Genomic DNA, 13877 nt, shown 5'->3' with positions numbered 1-13877 from the left:
CCAAATAAACAGTTTGAGTCCTCTCTGATAAAAACAATGTTAGCAGGGAGAGGGCTTTACCTCCTATCCCAATAGATTGTAGTCGATGAACCAGAAGGGTATGGTCCACCGTATAGAATGTGGCGGATAGGTCAAGCAATACCAAGGCTGCAGACCCACCGCCGTCTAGTGAAGTACGAATTTCTTCTGTAGTCTTAATCAGAGCTGACTCTGTACTATGGTTAGCTCTGAAGCCAAACTGGCTATGATCTAAAATCTGATTGGCTGCAATAAATGTGGAGAGTTCCACATTTATGGCTTTCTCAATTATTTTGGCTGGAAGTGGGATTAGAAGAGGCAAGATACAAGCCTGTTTCCACACAGTGGGAAAGGATCCTTGCGCTATCATCTGATTTGAACAATTTAGATAAATGCGGTCAAATGAAATGGCAAATATTTTGTAGGATCTTAGGGGGGCAAGGATCTTCCGGAGAGCCTGATTTGGCCATAGAGATCAGTTTGATGATTTGCATAGGAGAAGTCAGTGAGAAATTAAGAAGAGAGACTTTCCAACTATTTTCTTGCTCAGTGGTATTACCATTTGGTGTGGAGTGGGTGAACTGGTCATAGATTTGATCTACCTTTGTTCTAAAAGAGAAAGCCAGAGCATCACAAAAAATCTTGATCATAATTAACTGAATCATCTTTTGGGATTGTGGTCAGATGTTTCATAGTTCAAAATAGTTCTTCACTAGAACTGCCAGTTTTTTTCTATCTGTGCTGTATAGAATAGAGTTTTCTCCCCAATCAGCTTTTTTTTTTTTTTAAATCTGAGAGCGTGGATTTATATAATTTTTTTTCCCTTTTTCTACTAGTTCATAATTGTTACGCCAAATCCTTTCTTGCCTTCTGCCAGCCTGTTTGTCCATTCTCAAGGCTTCAGAGAACCATGGGGCAGATGGTGTTTTCCTGTTTTTATTAATCCATATAGTAGGAGCTAATTTTGTGAAGTTGGTCTCAAGCCAAGTAGTATATTTTTTGGTTGAGGTTTCCACAACCTTCTCCTCATCCAATTGGCTTTGTGCTAGCTCGTTGACCAACATTGTAGTGTCAATTTTATGCCATGCTCTGCAAGTGATCTTTGAGTTAGGCGTGTTAGGGCCATTGATACTTAAGAAGTTGTATCTAAAAAGAATGGCATGATGGTCAGACCAGATTAATGGGAGAGCAGATATATTGGAGATGGCCGGGTCATTGGTAAACAGGCTGTCTAGGGTGTGACCTGCAGTATGTGTAGCACCATAGACCAACTGTCTAAGGTCAAACTGATGTCATATCAAGTAGCTCCTCAGTGTCTCTATCTTCAGTTGTTTCTAGGTGAAAGTTCATATCCCCTAGTATTGTAAAGAAGTTAGAGTGGAGACTGAGCTCTAACAATGAATTGAAATTAACCAGGAATTTAGATCTGGGGCTTGGAGGACAATAGATCAAGAGGCCTTTAAAAGTATCATGATCAGAGGGAGTAATTTTAAAAAGAAAGACTTCACAATTAGGTGTGGCTATTTTTGAACAAAAGGGGCTTAGTTCAACCCTATGAATCAATGCCAGTCCGCCCCCTCTTTTTAGTTGTCTTTCATTTCTGTAGACTCTATAATCCTGTGGGCTGCAATGTTAAAATCAGAATCTGATGAGGCATCACCCCATGTTTCTGTTACGAATAGTAAGTCAAGTTTGTAGTCTGTGATAAGTCAGCAATTTCATATTTATGTCTGACCAAGGACCTAGCATTAATATGTGCTAAATATAGGTCAGTGTCATTTGTTCTTGTGTCGTTGGATCTCTCAGGGAGTTGAGTGGCAAGTCTAAAATTTTAGGAAGTTTACTAATACAGCCTAGACATTGGGGGTAGTCCGGTTTTATTAAATGTTCACACTTAAATTGATGTCATTACACCCGCCGATGTGCCAGAAATGCTATTAAGCTTTCCCCTGAATAGAGTATTGTGGGTTTGCAAGCCATATTAGGACCAGGGTCTGTGACCCTGGGCCCAGTCCAGGCACAGACTGGCTTGTTTTAGCGCGCCGTTCCAGCTAGGCCCTGAATAGGAAGAACCGGAGTCTAGACCGCTAACCACAAAGGAAGTGGGTGAGCGGAAGTGGATACCTGATGGTAATGCCTGGGATGAGTTCTTCCCTCCGCAACAAATGGTACAAACCGCGGCGGACCGGGGAAGCCTCAGTGATCAGGTAAGTGTGTAGACAAGCACTATAATATTAATAACAGTCAGTAACACTTTATAATAAAAACAGTATCTAAAATGATTTAAAAACCCTAACAAGATCAATGATGTGAAAGAAGCAAAGTAGCAGCGTGCTGGGCAGTAGAAAGGTCCGTGAGAAACCTGTGCAAGGTAGCAGCGTATTGTAGCTCTAGCAGCAGGCAAGCATTCATGACAAACCCAAAAAAGTACAGTACTCTTATCCACCCTCTGTGGAAGGTCTTCAAAGCAGAGAATGAGTAAAGGGAATACAGCTTCCTGTGCAGAAGCAGTTCATTTGTCCTCTGGGAGGAAAACATTTCCGCTAGGAGGAATACCTTCCCACAGAGCCTTATCAACTCTGAAGGTTATTTCTTCCTTTTCCACCTTTGGAAGGTAGCTACTCCAGCCTTTGCTTGTAGAAAATCATAGACCATTTCCACGGTTTAAACAACGACGGTGTGTCCATAGGAACGCAAGGGTGATGCCCCCCTGCGCAACAGCCGTCACATATAAAATATATTTTCGCAGTAAAGTGAGTTTTTTTATTTATGGCCCGGCATTGATTTCTATAACCACGTTGATGACATATGCTGGCTGGTCCAAGGCAGCATAATCATTGGCAGCAGTCACCCTATTGTAGTAAAATGAAGAGTGCATGTCAGTTGGGCGGTTTCATTTGACCACGGCCAACCTGACATGCGTACTTAAACTCTTCACAATGTATGCTGTAGAAGTGAGCAGAGGGACCCGAGACGCAGCCTCCTAGTCTCTAGATGAGCGCCGTGTCTGCCTGCCCTATCCAGTGCAGTTGCTGCTATCATGCTGTTCTCTAATACAAACAACATGAAAGCAGCATCAGGATTGGCTTATTTGGCGGGTGACTCCTCTGCAGGACCGCTGTTTGCATGATGGTGAACAGGGTCGGCGCTGGGCATGGGCAGTGTGGGCAGCCGCCCAGGGCCTCGCACTCAGCAAAACACAGGGGGCCTCGCGCCCCTGCGAAAGTTCACACTTTCACAGCTCACTACAGGGCCCCCGGCAGCGCCTCGGTTAAGTACCGGACAGTCTCGGCTCTGTGCATTTTGTATCCAGTCAACAGAGGCCCCTTTGTTTCTTTCATATAGCCATGTCTGAACTGGGGTGGCAGAGTGGGCTAAAGAACAGTGATGGATTAAACCCAGATCTTTTGACTGGGTGTGAGTGTTTGATTGATTCAGATGCTCCGTCCATCACCACCCCCTTTTGTACCGCTTTTGGCCGCCATAAGTGTGACAGGGTATGCTCAGACGTGAGTCCCTTGCTCACTTTGCCACTGGATTTAAGCAAGCCGGGCTGAAGACGGCTGGAATGCCAGAAACCGGTCCTCGGAAGCTTGTTTCCGGTCCAGGGAAGACATGGCTTGGCAGTTCGGGCTGGACTGTTCCCATGAAGCACAGGGTCAGACTGATTTGCATATAGCCATGTCTGAACTGAATCTCGCTCCTCCCATTCCCCACCAAAGTCATAGAAAAGACCGTCAACAGTCAGCTCGCCGCCTTTCTTGAGTCTAACGGCTCTCTCGACCCCTCACAGTCCTGCTTCCGAGCCAATCACAGCACCGAGACCGCCCTCATCACAGCCACAGACGACATCCGGACTCTGCTCGACAACGGGGAAACAGCGGCCCTCATCCTCCTGGACCTCTCCGCAGCGTTCGACACGGTCTGCCACCGTACCCTTGTACAACGCCTCAGCAACGTTGGAATACAAGATAAAGCATTGGATTGGATCATCTCGTTCCTCGCCGGAAGAACCCAGAGAGTTCGCCTCCCCCCTTTCAGATCAGAGGCCACCGAAGTCATCTGCGGCGTACCACAAGGATCTTCGCTCAGCCCCACCCTTTTCAATGTCTACATGAGTCCTCTCGCATCCATCGCACGCCATCACAACCTCAACATCATCTCCTACACTGACGACACACAGTTGATCCTCTCCCTCACCAAAGACCCAAACACCGCCAAAACCAACCTACACGAAGGGATGAAAGACGTAGCCGAGTGGATGAAGAACAGCCGCCTAAAACTGAATTCAGACAAGACGGACGTCCTCATCCTAGGATCATCCCCCTCTGCCTGGGACGACTCATGGTGGCCCCCGGCCCTAGGCAACTCACCCAAACCAACGGACCATGCTCGCAACTTGGGATTCATCCTAGACTCCTCCCTCTCGATGACCAGACAAGTCCACGCCATCTCATCAACATGTTTTAACATCCTACGCATGCTGCGAAAGATCTTCCGATGGATCCCCACCGAAACTAGGAAGACGGTCACCCAAGCACTTGTCACAAGCCGACTGGACTACGGAAACACCCTCTACGCCGGAACCACTGCCAAATTGCAGAAAAGGCTTCAACGCATTCAGAACGCCTCCGCTCGACTCATCCTAGACATACCCCGCCACAACAACATACCCGGCCACCTGAGAGACCTACACTGGCTCCCCGTCAACAAGAGAATCCCGTTCCGTCTCCTCACCCACACACTCAAGGCCCTCCACGACCTAGGACCAAGTTACCTCAACACCCGCCTGACCTTTTACACCCCTACCCGTCAACAACGATCGTCCAACCAAGCCCTCGCCGCGATTCCACGCATCCGGAGAGCCACCATGGGAAAAAGGTCCTTCTCCTACTTAGCAGCCAAAACCTGGAACTCCCTCCCCACCCACCCCTGCCTTACACAGAACCACCTCTCCTTCAGAAAGCAACTCAAGGCTTGGTTGTTTGATCAGTAATGAACCCCCCTCCCTCAAGCGCCATGAGACCCTCTGGGTGAGTAGTGCGCTATACAACTTTTTGACTTGACTTGACTTGACTTGCAGAGTGGGCTAAAGAACGGTGATGGATTAAACCCAGATCTTTTGACTGGGTGTGAGTGTTTGATTGATTCAGATGCTCCGTCCATCACCACCCCTTCTTGTACCGCTTTTGGCCGCCATAAGTGTGACAGGGTATGCTCAGACGTGAGTCCCTTGCTCACTTTGCCACTGGATTCAAGCAAGCCGGGCTGAAGACGGCTGGAATGCCAGAAACCGATCCTCGGAAGCTTGTTTCCGGTCCAGGGAAGACATGGCTTGGCAGTTCGGGCTGGACTGTTCCCATGAGGCACAGGGTCAGACTGATTTGCATATAGCCATATCTGAACTGAGGTGGCAGAGTAGGCTAAAGAACGGTGATGGATTAAACCCAGATCTTTTGACTGGGTGTCAGTGTTTGATTGATTCAGATGCTCCGTCCATCACCACCCCCTTTTGTACCGCTTTTGGCCGCCATAAGTGTGACAGGGTATACTCAGACGTGAGTCCCTTGCTCACTTTGCCACTGGAGTCAAGCTAGCCGGGCTGAAGACGGCTGGAATGCCAGAAACCGGTCCTCGGAAGCTTGTTTCCGGCCCAGGGAAGACATGGCTTGGCAGTTCGGGCTGGACTGTTCCCATGAGGCATAGGGTCAGACTGATTTGCATATAGCCATGTCTGAAATGGGGTGGCAGAGTGGGCTAAAGAACTGTGATGGATTAAACCCAGATCTTTTGACTGGGTGTGAGTGTTTGATTGATTCAGATGCTCCGTGCATCACCACCCCCTTTTGTACCGCCTTTGTTTCTTTCGAGCACCAACCGGACACAGGTAAGAGGAGGTGGGTGAGGGGAGGAGGGAGCAGCCAGATCAACTGGCTTTTGTTATACTTCGAATCTTGGTAGGGCAGTGTCTCGTATCTTAATTGAACAGCTAAAGTTTAGTAATAACATTACTCCTAGCTTGATAAATTAAACGCAATTCATTTATGCAGAAGCAATATTTGACTTGTACTGATCTGACACAGGGGGGCAGTATTACATACAAAACGAAAATATATTTACTGTTCTCGTTGCCATCTAAGCTAGGTACAGCTACATTTGAAGCACACCCTTTAAGCTGAGGTTTTTTTTTTTTTGCACTCTGATGAGCTCTCGGCAGTGTCTTGGGAAGTGCCTTGTTACGGTTTGAAAGCCCAGGGGAGGGGGGCCCCCTCCCAGGGCCTCGAAGCACTGGATCGAGCTGCAAGGTCATGGTGTGGGGGCCCCCTTCCCTCGGCCTTGTAGCCTTCAGTGTCTGTTTCAGAAAGCGCAGAAAGAGTGTAAGTTTTAAGCAGGACTCATTTGGCAAGTCAGTGAAGGTGGCAATGTATGCCTCGAATGAGCCTGTCCTGGACTACAAAATTGTTATCTTTGTAATGTGGGCATTGTAGCCATCGGTGGCTATTGGGCAGGAAGCAGAGACGTGAAAAAGTAAGTTGAGCAAAATCAGTTGCAGTGGAACCACGCTCATAAATTACTAGTAGAACGCAACAGCACCTTGCCATTTACATTGTAGTTACTTTTGATGAGTCTGGGTTAGAAACATTTTTTCCAGATTTAAATAACCTCCACCCAGTGCGTGCACCGCACACACAGTTGTAGTATACTCGCCCCCAGCACCTTCCAGTTTGTGTGCAGGCCTCTGTCCATAAAGAAAGATTTCATTCGTAAAAGATATATCAATAGGTAACGAAATCTGTGTGATATTCAGTAGAGTACTTTGGTAGGTAAACATTAAAACTTTGCTTAAGAAAATATCGTTGTTCAAAGGGAAAGAGAGAAGAGGTGGATTAAAAACAGCCTAATGTTCGTAGTGGGGTTAATTGTTACATTTCAACTTGCCTTATACTGTAGCAGACATAACGAGAGACGACAAATGATAGCTGTGTGCCCAGGACACTTGCTCATCCGGTTGCCATTTGCCTCACACTGGGGTCCTGTATATTTAATCACATATTTCGCCAGTTTTAAATACCTACTTGCAAATGGGGGCCATTTTAAGAGGGGGACTTTCAGTCGGCCCTTGTAACTTTCCTGCTTCAGCCCGCACCGCTAGAGGACCCGGCAGAAACAGGGCCTCCAACCTCCAGAGGAAATACCTTTTTTTGTTCAACTCCTCCTTGCTGCTATCGTGACCCTCCCAACAGCAGTACTTTTCAAGAAATTGGTAAGGAAAACGGTTGGACTGGGATTTGTTGGTTAAAGATTCTGTAAAGGTCAGGAATTAAGTTGAAATAGATCATTTAAAACTGTTTATAATCATTTTTAACGTGGCTTTTCTATCCTTGTTTAACTGAACAGTGCAGGGACAATGCCTTAAAGGGGTTGGTACTCGCACTGCTAGTAAGTTAACATGGGCGGTCCCTCCACTAAGGTGGAGGAGCGTCGCCCCACGACTTTAAAGCAGTGCAAAGTAAAAAAACAAAATGATAATAACGGAATGTCCGTTATTCTCATTTTAGTTTTACTATTGCAGTTGCACTGCAGTGCAGCCCAGTTAATAGGGCGGGCCAGCCTCCCATGACGTCGAGGCCAGAGGAGGAGTGGTGGCTGCACCTAAAGTGCGCATGAGGCTTTGGCCAGCCAAACCGTCATGCGCACTTTGCATGTACTCCACAGGCTGTACATAGAAACTTAGCTGAGGACATGCCCAGCCTCCAAGCCCCTGTCTAAGCGCCCAATCACGGCGCTCAGACCAATCACAATGCTGCTTAAGGCAGCGTTGTGATTGATCAGGGGAGGCTATGTGCTTCCCACTGGAGAAGTGGCGACGGCGACCTCCAGGTAAGTTTGCTTTCCTTTCTTTTTTCCCCCTCAAAGACTGGGTTTTCCTCATAAGCACATTAGTCCACCCTGCCCGCCAGCACCCTGTGGTTCTGAAATTCTGGACCCTGCTGTAATATGGTACCGAGGTCCGACACTCGTGTCACAAAATATCATCGTACCATGACGAATTTGGTATCGGCAGACCGGTAATGATTAGGACATTATCCCCATGCATTTGCGTCTTGATTGAGTGATGCTATCACCCTTAAATCGTGGTTTCCGCTCTGAACCCTCGGACTCCATTTTGTGAACGGCATCCATCTTATAGCTTGCCCTCATATAGTCAATTGATTAAGGCCGAGCTTGATCTGAAAGGACACGTCCACCTTAGCTGACTCCCCCATGACCTGGCCGAGCTGACTCCACCCAAACCTGTTCGGACAGTCCCTCGCCCAGTGGCCGAGTAAGATAGCATCAAGGCACAACATGCCATAAACCATTCACTACATACAGACCATGTTTTCCACACACATATGATAGAGCGCGCGGGTCACTAGTTTACCAAATTTCCACGCACTGGGCCCTGGCGTGCATATGATGACAGTGTTTTTGCATGAACCGGGTGAAACCTTTCCACGCTACTATGAATAATTCGGGGGTGACTCTCACACCACTTACTATTCATGTACCTGACTTACCACAGGCACATTACTCCTAATGGATCAGGAGCTAGCAGTGGACAGGCAAACAAGATTCCTAAAGGAGTAGAACTTTTATACACTTAGTACATTTATCCACACTTTATACTGTATAATGACCACACACACCTGATGGGTTTTCAAAGTTTATATGAAGAAATTTTAGAATGAATATGCCAGGATAATGAGGCAGATACAAATCAGTACATCGATAATCAGAATTAAAGCCACAATGTAACTATGGATTAGGGCAAGTACCATTAGAGTAATTGGGAACACTACAGGGTATGAGCATTGGGGAACAAGCTATTCAGCACAAGCTTAAACTAAGGCAAAGGACGTGAGAAGGACCTAACATGTGCACTAGTATTCTTAAACTAGACTTTTATGCTATTCTTACTAAGTTCACTGCAAACATACTAAAGGGACGGGAAAATGGAACACACTAAAATAATATGACAATTTAATAATATCCTACAGGTGGGGAAAGAAGTGGAACATCACTAATAAACAATTGCATATAAATCACTTATAAAGGTGATAGGGCAATATCACAGGCAAGAGTGCTTTATTAAGAAGAGGAAAGGTAAGAGTATAGTCAGACGGACACCCACATAGAATATTTACCTAGGACGGGAATGAGGACCAACCCTGGCCACGGGTCAGCTTAGGAATAGGCGAGGACAAGGACCCTCAAGGAATCAGAATGCCAGTAGGCGAGCAGGTACAGCTCATGGACAGTCAGGACAGGATACCCCTCAGGATTTGGATCAGGACTGGGCTCATCAAAGGGCACGACCAACACCTGCAGCCTCGGATGCAACGCCTGCGTTACCCCCTCTCTGCACGGAATCCGCCAGTAACCCCGATTGGGTTTTCGAATCTCCCAGCAAAGTGCTTCGCCAGCACTTAGGACTATTTCCACCCCTTGGTGTTTGTGGAAAGTATGGACGGAGTGCTCCGCAGTGCTCTGTATCAATCACCTATAGAGTTCGTAGGGTCAGTGACAGGTCTGCTACTCGGACAAGTCGGACAATTTCTCTAAGCTAAACTAGACTAGTTATACTGTTTTGGGACCCCTAGACCACCCACAAATGTTGCAAGTGACAAGGTCCCAAATTATGATTGGTCAGGAGAGGTGGTTATGTCATGGTTACCACCTATAATTCTGCGTTCCCACAATGAATATTTAATTTTTCATACCCGCCCCTTGCGTTCACGTTCCCAGGCATAGGAATATGGAAAACAATGAGAGTATACAGAATATGGAAACATTGTAGCAAAATTTAGGTAGATAGCAGCATCTTCTCCCATGACCTAGGTAGGTTCCCAGGCGCATCTTGCTTCAGGAGCCAGCTGGCTGAGTTCTGCTTCTGCGCAGTTGGGTTTTTCCCTCATCACGTGTGCGGGGAGTTTACAGGCTTCAAAATGGATTCAATCTCCCGACCCAGGCCCATGGATGCGTAATATATGAAAAGTAAGCGAAAACAAATTAGAAACACAGAAAAAATGAATACACTGTATACCAGGTAATGCTTCACTGCACCCCTTACTTTATAATATTTATGGCTTTAAAGGTTAGTGCAAAAAGACAGATATGCAAAAGCAGCAGGAGCTGGCAGAGAGCATGGTTAAATACAAGCGGCCATTTTTAGCGACAATGCGCATGAGCAACAATATCCCTCCAAAATGCGAGTGCGTCACATCACGTGGGTATGACCGACGCATGCGCAGACTGGATTTCTGCGAAGCGGCCATTCAGTATTGCAAGCTTGTTATTATGGAAAAACACATAGGCAAGCCTCCTAGGGACACCCGCGTGTTTGGGGAAAAAGGCGAAATAAATGACGGACAGGTTGAATTAATATGATTACAAGTTAGGCGAGGTTCTTGAGTAAGAGCAAGTCGCTTTACGTGCGAATCCTTGCTCCATCAATCCCCTCTTTGATGATATTTACTATCATCACTATAAAGGAAACAGATGCCAACTTCATTCTTCCATTTCGTTCATTTCTATTTCAACAAATTTATTGTTGAGTTTTCTTTCAGCTTCTCTATGAGAGTGGTGATTCTTAGCTTTCTTATAAATCTGGTTTCTTAATTCTTCTAATTCTAGTTCATCAACATTTCTCTTCACTCCTCTCTTATTCACAGTGTACTTCTTTTTGCATTTTTGGCATTTACAGCAGATGAATATGATCAGTACAACCACACCTATTCCAGCTATTGGCATCAGTATTTTCCATAGAAGACTTTTACCTAAGTTAGAAAACCAACTACCTACAGAGGAGAGACCATCAGTCAGTCTCTTCCAAGCACTATCAACCTCTAATGGTTTGAGTTCTTTTTCCAAATTAGTTATGTTCCTTACATATTTCTTAAGTTCGATACTTTTGTCAGGTATGTAGGTGCAACAATGTTGCGCCTTCAGCATCCTGCAGACTCCGCCCTCTTTTGCCAATAAGGTGTCAAGAGCAAGGCGATTCTGTAAAACCATTGATCTGATCGCAACCATTTCAGTATTGACCAGCAGGAATCCGGCAGCAGTGTCAGTTGATAACCGATCCACTACTGTAGACAATTTGCAGATTCTGTGAGTATTCAGAACTACCCCCATTCCAGGTATCAGTGCACTAAAAATATCACCTACAATTTCTCCTACACTTTCACGTTTTCTACGCGCTAAGCCATTAGTATCTTCATTGCTTCCAGCAGCGTTGTTCACGTGGTATATTTTTGGGAAAACAATGCCAAAGTAGCAGCTTCCATACCAGTGATCCGGCAATTTGAAATAAGCCTTGTTCCCACATATATAATAAATTCCGGGAAACACAGGTTCTGACCCATTTTTGAAACCCCAACCTCCAATTACCTTGTAATTATGTTCACACTCGCTGGAACCGATGAATACATTGTTATAATAACTAGTCTTTTCTCTATGGAGACAGAGTTTCCCTTTCCGTTCAAAATCCAGCAACAAAGCAGGAGCAGCTTCGCCCTCTGAGGTGCTTTCCATCTTTTCTGCCCACCTAGGGGTTCTATCCTTTTCGTCAGTGGCTTTTCTCTGAAACTTTTCCCTCCTTCTTTCTGCCATTTTTATAAACATCTTTTCTTGTTCTTGCAAGGAACAGGTCAGATTAGCTTGTCTAGCTTCATTTAAGTCTATGTCACCTATAGTCAGGAAATATTCTCCCATGTAGCGGGTCACCTCACTTCTAATATGTACAAGGTTTAGGTTTCCACAAACAGGAAGTTCTGAAAAGATTACGTCAGTGTTTGAGTAATAGTACTGTAAAGTGCCTCTATAGAATAAGCTTGCTAATATACTACAGGAAATTCCGTAGGTCAGGGGTAAATGGTGATATGTCACGCCTTCAGCCACTGAAGTGGGTAGCTTCATGCAAACATAACAATCTTCTATTTCCATAGCTTCTACATAGTGCACTAAAAGGTTAGCAAAGACATTTAAATGTGTCCTGTTTCTCATTTTGTGAAAATGTTGTCCACCCTCATCTGATGCTTCTAATTTAGGTTGTGTGTGTCTCAGGCTAACTGTATTGTCACGTTTTTCTAAACTTCGTGGTGTTTCTTCAGTCTGTACAACTTCTGTGTCTAACGTCACTGGTTCAGTAGGGTACAAGTTAGGATCTTTACTTATCATAAAGGGTATAAAGACTGTTAGTCCTATCCATATCACTATCAACATAGCTACACTACATAAGCATATTTTACAGCAGGTTTTACAGCAACTAAATTTGGATCTTCCATTTACATTTGAATCAGACATTATAGCTTACAGGTGGCTTTTCAACCCCTCTTTGTCTCTTTACACCAGAGGCTCACTCGGGTTTGTTTCAAGGAGGGTCTTCGTCAGAACTCCGATCAGCAATGGACTCTTCGTCACTTTTGCCACTGTTGTTGGGTTCGTCAATTTCTTCCAATACCAAGTAAGTCCATTCAGGGCTCCGATACAACCTGTTCTGTTTCTTTACTCTGGTGCTTTTTCTGTTAGACTTTGCTCGGGCTTCCTTTCTTTCACTTTCAGCCCTTTTTCGGTCTTTTAGTTTTTCTTCAACTGTTTTTAGTCTCAGTCTCTTGATGTATCGGGGTTCACCCTTATTCTTGTGGCTTTCAGTGGTCGAGGAAACTTGATCTTCCTCGTGAATTCTCTTGATTTCACTTCGTTGTGGCACTTTTGTTTCGGCAGTGTCTATTTCCCTTCCTGTCTGACTAGTCCCAGGTCTTTCATCAATTTTTCTGCCTGGTTTCTAAGCTGGCCTTGTTCAGGTTGGGGTTGTATTTGATCTTTACTTTCAGGCGATCTGGATTCTGCTTCCTGAACACGTTCGTCTATATCTATCTGTTTCTGTTCATGCACTTCGATCCCTTGATTTTCTTCCGCATGAACTTCAGCTTTAATCACTATCTGACCCTTTCCAGTCTCTGGAGTTTCAGGAGGAGTGTCGATGACTTGATCTGTCCCTACTTGGCCTATTTCCTGATCAGGTTTGATGTGAGTTTCGATGACCTGACCTTCGTCCTCTAGTTCTGTCTCACCTTCACTATCCCACTCACTATCTAGGTAGGAATATTTTCTTGTTCGTATTGGATCTAAAACTTGATCGTCGGCAGGGAACCATTCAACGTCTTGACTTGTGCTCGGTAGTTCGATGTCAGCGAGATCCGGACCCTCTTCGGGAGTCTCCTCAGCTGGACTACCTTCAGCTTCAGTCGCGTTTTCTCCGGTTACCCGCTTCGTGTGGCTGGCATGGATCCACTTCGGTACGCCAGCACACTTTACAGCAGTTGTGGTGACAAGGATCACTTGTCTTGGCTTTCCCCACTTTGGTCCAAGGCAACTCTTCCGGGTGTGTTTCTTTAACACCACCCAATCACCTGGTCTCAGTTTATGTGCTGGAGTCGTAGGCCATTCGACAGGAGTCTCTCCAATCTGGTGAGAGATAGAACGCACTTGGTCACCCAGCTGCTTGCAGTATTCTAGCACCAAATCATCAGAAATACTTAGCAGTTTGTGTCCAGGTACCCATGCCTGTCGCATCACTCTTCCCATTAGCACTTCATGGGGGCTCAGGCCTGTTTTTCGGTTCGGAATACTTCTCAAACTCATCAGCATAAGGGGCAAAGCTTCTATCCAGTTCATTTTGGTGGAATCACATATTTTCGCCAGTCTGGATTTGATAGTGCCATTCACTTGTTCCACTACTCCAGAAGCCTCTGGATGATATGCACAGTGCAGCCTTTGCTCCATCTTAAATGCTCTACAGAGTTCCTTTAGGA

Source organism: Lissotriton vulgaris, chromosome 11 (assembly GCF_964263255.1).
Source record: "Lissotriton vulgaris chromosome 11, aLisVul1.2, whole genome shotgun sequence".
NCBI classification, from domain to species: Eukaryota; Metazoa; Chordata; class Amphibia; order Caudata; family Salamandridae; genus Lissotriton; species Lissotriton vulgaris.
Note: the sequence above shows the minus strand (reverse complement) of the source record.